Below are 10,121 nucleotides of genomic sequence, written 5' to 3'. Positions count from 1 at the left end.
TATTTCCCCATCGCATTTATATAAATATATTGATTTTACCTCTTAACAACCAATACGGAACAGGATAAAAAAAAACACTGCTTGTTCCTACACCATCTTCAGACTTACTCTTATATCCGAATCCATTGTTGCAGCCACTGTGTCAATCCATCTTGTCCTGGGCCCTCTACCAAATATGATACCCTTCTCCAGGGACTGGTCTCTCCTAATAACATGTCCTAAGCCATCCCGAATGCTTCCTCTAAGGAGCACTGTACTTCTTTCAGGACAGATTTGTTTGTTCTTTTGCTCATCCATAAAACAAACAAACAAACACACTGTTATCGAGTCAATACTAACTCATAACAACTGTATAGGGCAGAGTGGAACTTTCCCCTATCAGTTTTCAAAACTATAACTGTGTATGGGAGGAGGAAACCCTGTGACAGTCCATGATACCTCTAATTTTCTCCTCCATCACCACAGTTCAAAGGCATCAATTCTTCTTTGGGTTTCCTTATCCAATGTCCAATTGTCACGTGCTTATGAGGCAACTGAAAATGCTCTGGCTTGGGTTTAGGCACACTTTAGTTTTGAAAGTAACATCCTTGCTTTCCAACACTTAAAGAGGTCCTGTGCAGCAGAGTTACCCAATGCAATGCATCATTTGATATCCAACTTGTTTCCATGAGCATTGCTTGTGGATCCAAGGAAGACAGCACTCTTGACAGCTTCAATCTTTTATCCATTTGTCATGACGGTACCTATTCATCCAGTTGTAAGGAAGGTGGTCTTTACATTGAGTTGGACTCCATACTTGATCTTCATCAGTAAGCCCTGCAAGTCCACCTCTCTTTTGGGATAGTCAATAAAACGCAAGTAAACATCTTTGTGGTGTTCTCTGCTTTGAATCAGGCTCCATCTGACATCAGCCATGCTCTCCTTTGTTCCACGTCCTCTTCTGAATCGGGCCAGAATCGCTGGCAGCTCCCTGTCAATGCGCTGCTGCAACCATTGTGGAATGGTCTTCAGCAAAATTTTACTTGCATGTGATATTAATTACATTGTTCTATAATTTAAGCATTCTCTAGGGTTGTCTTTCTTTAGACCTCGGATAAATATGGATCTCTTCTAGTTAGTTGGCCAATTAGCTGCCTTCCAAATTTCCTGGCATAAATAAGGGAGTGCTTCCTCAGTGTGTTGAAACAGTTTAGTTGGTATTCCATCAATTACTGGAGCCTGATTGGGGGCTACTATCTTCAGTGCAGTTTGACCTTCCTCATGCAGCTCCATTTGTTTTTCGTTATATGCTCCTCCTGAAATGGTGGAATGTTGACTAGTTCTTTTCGGTCCAGTGACTCTGTGTATTCTTTCCATCTTCTTTGGATATTTCCTGCATCATTCAATATTTTGCCCATAGAATCTTTCAGTATTGCAAGTCAAGACTTGAATTCAGTTCTTTCCATTTAAAATATGCTGAGGATATTCTTTCTGTTTGGTTTTCTAACTGATTGAATATAGAGATAAAAAATAAAAAGAAGAAAATAATATCAAGGATGCTAAAGGATTGTGTATAAATTATCAAGATGAGATGGTACCAATAAAAGTAATAAGGAAGTAGAATTTGGATCAGGTGTGGATGTATATAATCAGTAGCATGGCTGTCACCTCATTTTACATGGATGCTTCTAACGACTGGAATTTGTTCTCTTATATTTGTTCTTAGGTTAGTGTATGATGGTGCATCAGATTTCTATTTTATGAAAAAGGCAATGGTTGAAATTTTCATGTTTGCAACCCAATTATTTGGTTTAAGATTTTGGTTTTGCCACATACCAGCTAAGTAAACCATGACCTTCTATTTCTTCATCTGTAATGGGTGATGACACTATCAAGTTCACGGAGATATGGTTGTTGTTAGGCATTGTTGAGTTGGTTCTGTCTCATGACCCCTGTGTACAACAGAACCAAATACCACCTGATCCTGTGCCTCCCTCATGTTCCATTTTATGTTTGAATCTGTGTTGCAACCACTGTGTCAATACATTCCAGTGCAAACCTTTCTTTCTTCATGGACCCTCTTTGTGGCTAAGCATGATGCTCTTCTCCACGGACTTGTCCCTCCTGACAACATGACCAAAGTATGTGAAATAGAAAGCTCAGCATCCTTACCGCTAATGAGAATTCTGCCTCTACATCTTGCAAGAGAGATTTGCTTCTTCTCCTGGCAGTTCAAAATCTATTTAATGTTCTTCACCCACACCACAATCGAAGGCCATCTTCCTTAGCCCTCCTGCTTCACTGTCCAATCTTCACATGCATGTGAGCTGATGGAAAATGCCATGCGTGCGGTCAGCACGGCTAGGCCTCAAGGTGACGTCCGTGCTCTGTGGCCCTGTAGGAAGGTCTTTGCCAGTAGATTTGCTCAGTGAAATACGTCATTTGATGTCTTCACTGCTCTTCCATGAGTAATGATTATAGATCCAATAAAAGGAAATCCTTGACAACTTCAGTCTTTTCTCCCTTTGCCATGATGTTGCTTATTGGTCCCAATTAATAAGAATTAAGTAAACTTATCCGAAGGTTAGTAGCATATAGACAATTGTACATAAAACATTAACTTTTATTTAATCATGGTGCGTAAAATCGAATGTCAATGCTTCACAAAGAGAGGGCATGTTATATAATAGTAATTATAAAAAATTTTAAATAAGCGTTTATAAAGACAGCTTATTCTACTATCTGAATTATGTGTCCTAATTCACATTAATTTTTCTCTAATACCCAAAATAATTTTATGAGCTACATATTTAAATAATATACATTTCATGATATTTTAAGAAAATTATTGAGTACTTACCGTGTCGATAGAGTGTTTGCAAATGGCTTTACAGTGTGTGTAGGGGGAAGAACCCTTGATTTCATAAAACTTATAATTTATAGTTATGCATTTGTTTTAATTGGTGGTCATATGGTGAGAAATACTAAGGTACATAGAAATCAGATTTAGGGGACAGAAAGTGATGGAATGGTAGGTGCTATCTGAGGGAGGTTGAACAGGAAGCCCTCTCTAAAAGTGGGTTTGGCATATACGTGGAGGGAGCCATGTGGCTAAGTAGGCTGCCCAGAAGAGCCCTGAGATGCCAGGGTCCATTACAATGAGAAAGTGTGGGGGCACGGTGGCTAGAACAGATTGGGCGGGGGGAAAGCAGAAGAAGATGAGACCCTGGAGGTAAGAGAGAGCAGAGTGAAAGAAGCCAGGCCACCACAGACTGGTGGGGAAATGACCCAGTTCTTCCTGAGATTTCTTTTTTCTTCCTATGTATTGATGAAACACATGGCCTTTAAAATATCTGGACACTCACCACAATAATGCACTCCTGGACCTGTACTTAACAATGAGGCCAACACTGCTATTGACGAACTTAACCCGCCTCTTTTAGTTCAGCTCCCTCTGCTATTTCCTCTTTATAATTCTAGTATGCTTGCACTCTGGCTTCTCTGCCAATTGGGGTGAAGCCAAGCTTGTCCTTAGCACTAAGTCCCTTCCCCTGGAAATGTGTTTCTCCATCCTCACACGACTCCTCTCCTTTGCGTGGGTCTCCAACAGGACCTCTTTTCCTCATCTCCCACTGTGCACGTTCTGCTGGGAGGCTGTGGGAATACAGAGACCTCGTCTCCTTACATTACTTCTCTTTGGCATTCTGTACAGCTATGAGATTAATCAAAATTAGGCGAACTCTGTCCTTAACATGGCTCTTGTTAAAGGGAGAACCTGTCAACCGAAACAGAATGACCCAGTCGTAGTTGAGGGGATTGGAATAGTTCGCATTGGTAAGAGCTGCCTTGACAGGGAAATGGGAACAGAAAAATTATTGATAACCCACCAACCCAAAGGGCCATTTCTTCTTGCTTGATATCATGCTCAGTAACATATTTGCACTGAAAGTTAAGTGTTGCTTAAAGCCAAATATAAAATGTTCATAATAAGCATCCATTTCTTGTCACGAGCTCTAACATACTGCAATAACTTAGTTCCTGTTGGCATTATTTTTTTCAGTAATCCTGTAGCAATGTCACCAGCCTTTGTTACATGCTTCTGGTGAAAGGGATATATCCACAGCTGAGTAGATTAGTGCTACATTCATCTCAACCCTCGGGAAAGAAAGCCAGGCGAAGGGAACTGAACTGGCAGACACAGCGTTCTGTGTCTTTTCTGGAGTAGCTAAAGTAGAAGTATTTAAACAATATCGTCTATACTTGACAGATTTAGCAAGAGGAATAATGGGTTATATGTTGGGCTTTTAACCACGAGGTCAGCAGTTTGAACCACCAGCCAGTCTGCAGGAGGGTGACATACAGATTTACAGACTTGGTAACCAGAGAGCGGTTCTGCTTGGCCCTGTAGGAGTCATTGGAAGTCGGAATTCACGGATTGGCAGTGGGTTTAGCGGTCCCTCGTAGTTCTTTCCAAGGAGTCCCTGTGTATCCACAGAGTTCAATGCTGAGCTAGATTGACCCAAAAGTTGGTGCTTTGAATCTATCCAAAGGTACCTAGAAAGAAAGACGTGGTGATCCGCTTCTACTATGTTGTAGTCATGACAACACTGTGGGACCCAGTTCTACCTGACCTCCCACGGGTCATTCTGAATGAAAAATTAACTTTTTATTGGTTTTCCCTCCGACAAGAGCCCCCTGTGGGGCTGCCTCCTGCATTCCGGTGCCATTTGATGGACTACGGACAGCGTGGGCGCTGGTGTGGACATTGAGCAGATTATCCTTTTATATTGCAAGTTTCTGCAAGAAAGGTTCCATCCCTGATAGAGGCATTATGGAAAAGAGTCGATGTGCTTGGCAAAATCAAGGTTCAATAAGGTTTCTTGCGTGTAGTACTTCTCAGAGCCTTCAGTATAATGAAGGGATCGAGTGAGTCAGCCAGAATGGAAAATGCATGGCTTCTTCCCGAAGTGTTTGGCCCTAGGAACGTTTGAAGGATGTGTCTTGAATACACTCTTTGGTGGAAAGTTCTTGTAGATAAACACAGTGGGTGATTAGCTATCTAGATTTTTAAAAAGCTGTAATATTAAATTTGGTATTTTTTTAAACAAATCATTATATTGGGGACTCTTACACCTCTTGTAACATTCCATCCATCAATTGTATCAAGCACATTTATACATATGTTGCCATCATCATTTCCCAAACACTTTCTTTCTACTTGAGCCCTTGTTATGAGCTCCTCTTTTTACCCCTCCCTCCCTAGCCCTCCCACAGTTATGAACTTTTGATCATTTAGAAACTATTTTTATTTTCATATTTTATACCATCTGCTGTCTGTCTCCCTTCACACAGATCTCTGTTATTCGTCCCCTTGCGGGGAGGGTTATACATCTACCATTGCGATTGGTTGCCCGTTTCTCCCCCTTCTCCCTCCATATTCACCCTACCCTCATAGTATTGCTATTCCCATTAATGTTCCAGAGGGTTTATCAGACCTGGATTCCGTGTGTCTAGAGTTCTTATCTGTACCAGTGTACATGCTCTGGTCCAGCCAGATTTGTAAGGTAGAACTGGGGTAGGTGGTGGGGAGCATTAAGTGACTAGAGGAACGAACGTTGTGTGTTTCCTCAGTGCTATACTGCACACTGACTGGCTTGTCTGCTCCTTGTGACCCTTCTGTGAGGGAATGTCCAATTGTTTACAGATGGGCTTTGGGTCTCCATTCTGATCCCCCTCATTTGCATCAAAATGGTTGTTTGTTTTGGGTCTTCTGATGCCTGATATCTGATCCTGTTGATACACCATGTGATCACGAGAATTGGTGTGCTCCTTCCATGTGGACTTTGTTGCTTCCATGCTAGATGGCTGCTTGTTTAACTTCAAGCCTTGAAGACTCCAAATATGATATCTCTTAATAGCAAGCACCATCAGTTTTCTTCACCACATTTGCTTATGCACCCATTTTGTCTTCAGTGATCATGTTGGGAAGGTGAGAAACAATGAGTGCCAGGTTATTAGAACAAAGTGTTCTTGCGTTGAGGGAGGACTTGAGTAGAGGCCCAATGTCCCTCTGCGACCTTAATACTTAACTTATAAATATATGTACATAGACCTATATCTTTATTATTAAATATTAATATGTTTATATGTGTACATATCTAGATTTATACTTCAACAAATATCTTTTGCCTCCTAGTTCTTTCCTCAATTTCCTTTTAATTTCCTCCTGTCTCCCTATCATGTTTGACCTTCATGCAGATCTCTGTACTTAATCTACACTGCAATTAATCTCGAATTGTAGCATGTGAAAAACATAAACAAAACCCAAACCCCCCAAAAGAAAAACCCAAACCCATTCCTTACCATCTAAGACTCTCCTGAACCTCAGAGCCCTTGGAATGTGTTAACCCATGCCCTTGTCCTGCTGGTGTCCTCTGTCAAAGGATGATCATTCTGCCGCATGTCACCACTTGGAGAGAGTGCACATACATTCTGGATACAACACTGACTAGGAGTTTCCTTGACTTTTTGGGGGGATACCTGGATTTTATAGACTAAATAATCAATAGATCAGAACTACTGTCCCCCAATATTGGCCATTTATTGCTAACATCTGTGTCAGTGGGTAGAGTCTGACTGTGACACTTGAGTTAACTGAGGAAGTTCATGCTTTCTGGGGAGCTGACTTCAAGGTTTCAGCAGCCATTGCATTAGGGCCCAAGAAGAATGTCAAAATAATTTTCAGAATACTTCATTATTCTCCAAAGGATGTTGTAATTTTCTGAGTTAATGCCAATACAGACTTTCTGAGTTGGCAGTCTGAAACAGCGATTCATGTTCCAGGATATACCACCAAACTAAACCCAAGTTATGTCTGGTATATTTTCACAGCACCTATCATTCCCTGCAAGTTCTGTGTGTGAATCTCCTGATCTCAACCGGTGGCAGTAGAAATGTTTAGGATCAGATGAGCCCCCAGAGGAATCTTGAGCCCAGGAGGTAACTTTCCGTGTTCCTGGGACTTGGCCCACTCAGAGATCCTCCCAGTGGTGTAATACAGGTCATTTTGCTTGTTCCTCTCACACTATTGCTCGGGAGTGTTTTATATTGTTATTTAAGGACTTTTAGCTTAGTTTGGATAACAAAACAACATTTAAAAAATTTCATGACATAGAAAATTCCCATGTACTTGTGGATATTTTAGGAATGATAATGCATTTTAAGCCAGCATCTGCGAGAATCTTTGAAGATAATGAAAAAGAAATCCTTAAGCTCACTCCAGGTGCCATTGGCACCATGCATGGCACTCAGAGCTGTAAGCGCTAGAAATCTGAAGAGATAGGCGGAGCAGAGTTTCCATTTGCCTTATCTTTTAACAAAAACATTATATCAAACCATTCTCTCCAGATCTTTTAAAATGATTTTCCAGTGAAAGGGTGATTGACCAACTTTATAGATATAGTTCTTTCTTTCATGAGATATTTATGTTTTATATTTATGTGTTCTTTAACTACAATATTCTCTTTCTCTTTCATGAGATTCTTACACTTTATATTTTAATATTGTTATTTTTTTAGCTCTCTCAACTGACCTTGATAAGGCTCTCCTCCCTCCCTTCAATAGCTTCACCGATTCTTCCTTCCTATGACCGACTTTGCTTTTCTAGTGGAGGCAGAGCATTTGTTTTGGAGAGTTCCTGTAAATGGGCACAGCACTGGAAGGCTTACCTCTCTCAAGAGCGTGGACAAATGATACCATAAGCAGGAGACCCAGGACCCGTTTCATTTTCCCACCGGTGTGGCTGATGCGCCTTCTGTCTCCTGTAGGCCACCACGTGAAAGGTGGCAGGCAAGATAACCAGTTCCCTTTTACCAGGACTCCCAGGGCTAGCTAATCAATTATTAATCTCTATACAGAACCAGAGGCCAGTCATCCTTGGCCCACAAGAGATAAAATGAAATCATCAAACAAGGCAAATATACACTCTGGGGATCATGCTGTGGAAAGCCTCGGAGATTGTAATCATTAACTTTGTCAAACTGCAAAAGAGCCAAGGTAGGCATAGTTTATTTTCCACTGCGTCTTTTCACCAACATGCATTTCATGTATTAGTGAGAGGTGCATAATTTCCTCTTTAAAGGATTACATTTCTCCTTCCTACATCCATTTCCTTTCTCAGTTATAGGTAGGGATTTAGGGCATGTCTTTCTCTGCTAGCTAGCTGTCTGTCTCTGTTTAACCCAAACTGAAATAGGATTATCCTAAAGTCTCACAAATCAGATGTTTGAAGCAATAAAGGTAGAAAGGAAGATGAGAAGCTAATTCAGCCTCCTTGCTGATATCGTGATTTCAAGGTTATGAACAATTTTGAGTGAGAAGGTGATTGTGACGTATTTGTGCTGATTACTTTATGCTGGCATTGGCCTCTTTGTTGCTAGTTTAAAGCTATCTAATACGGAACAACTAGTGTGTTTTAGAGTAATATAAGTGTTCTCAGTGGGTTAGAGACCATAAATTCCAACACCTTCCTTTTCCAGAAGAGGAAACAGAGCCCCAGCAGAATGTCTTTCCCAGAAAGGCAGGGTCTGTTACCAGGAACCAGAGGCGGGGCAGTTGCTAGCTCTTGCACCAGCCCCTTTGTCATGAAGCAGGGTCAAGCATGGGTTAGGCACACAGACTCTGAAATCTAGTCCCTGCTCACCTCTAACTGGCTGTGTGATCTTGGGAAATTTATTTTGGCTCCCGGAGACTCGTTTTTCTTTTATACAAAACGGCAAGAACTCTTAGTGCCCCTCTCATCAGGTCTTTCTGAGTTTAGGGAAGATCACCCACATGCAGGGTTCATTGCGCTATCTAAACCTGGTCATGAGCATTACTTTTCATTACTCTGAGAAAAAATTATCGAAACAAAAAGCCAGCCAGAACCCTGGGTTTCAAACCATCACAGATTAGTGATCTAGAATAGTGTTATCAGTGCGGCAGCTAAGAATTGATTGTTTAGGTACAGTCCATGAAAACATCGATAAGTAGTATTAAGCAATTTGTTGCCAGAGTTTTATCTAATTGAAAACACACGGGAGGTGAAGTTAAGGAAACAATCCCAATTGTAGGAAAATAATAAGCATGATCAAAACAGAGATCAAACAATGAAGTCAGTCATCCTCATGGTAGAGGAGACTAGCAGTCACTGTAAGCATTGCTACATTAAACAATACGAGGAAGTAATTTTCCATCCAGAACCTCTGCAGGTCCTCACTGCAATTATCCATCTCGTAAGCATTCCCTTTCCCATTTGACTCAATTAGTAGTTTAATTTTAAATTACTGTTTTTATTAATAAATAACTTTATTTGGGGCTCTCAGAGCTCTAACAGTCCAAACATCAATTGTATCAAACACATTTTTACATATGTTGCCATCATCATTCTCAAAACATTTTCTTTCTACTTGAACCCTTGGTATCAACTCCTCTTTTTTCCCTCTCTCTCCCACCCTCCCACCCTCATGGACCCCTGGTAAATTATAAATAATTATTATTTTCATATCTTACACTGTCCGCTATCTCCCTTCACTAACATTTCTGATGTTTGTCCCCCTGGGAGGGTGAGTTATACATTGGTCATTGTAGTCAGCTACCTGTTTCTTCCCCTTTCTCCCCACACCTTCCCCATACCTTTATTGTATCGCTACTCCCGTTATTGTTTCGGGGGGTGGGGTGGGTGGGTGGGAATCTGTCCTGGATTCTCTGTGTTTCCAGCTCTTATCTGTTCCCAGATTTGTAAGGTGGAACTGGGGTCATGATAGTGGGGGGGGGGATGCATTAAAGAACTAGAGGAATGTTGTGTGTTCTGTCAATGCTATGTTGCACCCTGGCTGACTGATTCCTTCCCTGTGACCCTTCTGTGAGGGAATGCCCAATTGTCTACAGATGGGCTTTGGGTCTCCTCTCTGACTCCCATCATTTGCATCAATATAGTTCTTTGTTTTAGGTCTTCTGATGCCTGATATCTGATCCTGTTGACACCTTATGTGCTGATGTGCTTCTTCCAAGTGGGCTTTTTGCTTCTCTGCTAATGGCTGCTTTTTAACCTCAAGCCTTTAAGATCCTAGGTGCTATATCTTTTAATAGCTGGCACCATCAGC

The sequence above is a fragment of the Tenrec ecaudatus genome, chromosome 3, assembly GCF_050624435.1.
Source record: "Tenrec ecaudatus isolate mTenEca1 chromosome 3, mTenEca1.hap1, whole genome shotgun sequence".
NCBI classification, from domain to species: Eukaryota; Metazoa; Chordata; class Mammalia; order Afrosoricida; family Tenrecidae; genus Tenrec; species Tenrec ecaudatus.
The sequence above is the reverse complement of the archived record's forward strand: the minus strand, read 5'-3'. Positions refer to the sequence as shown.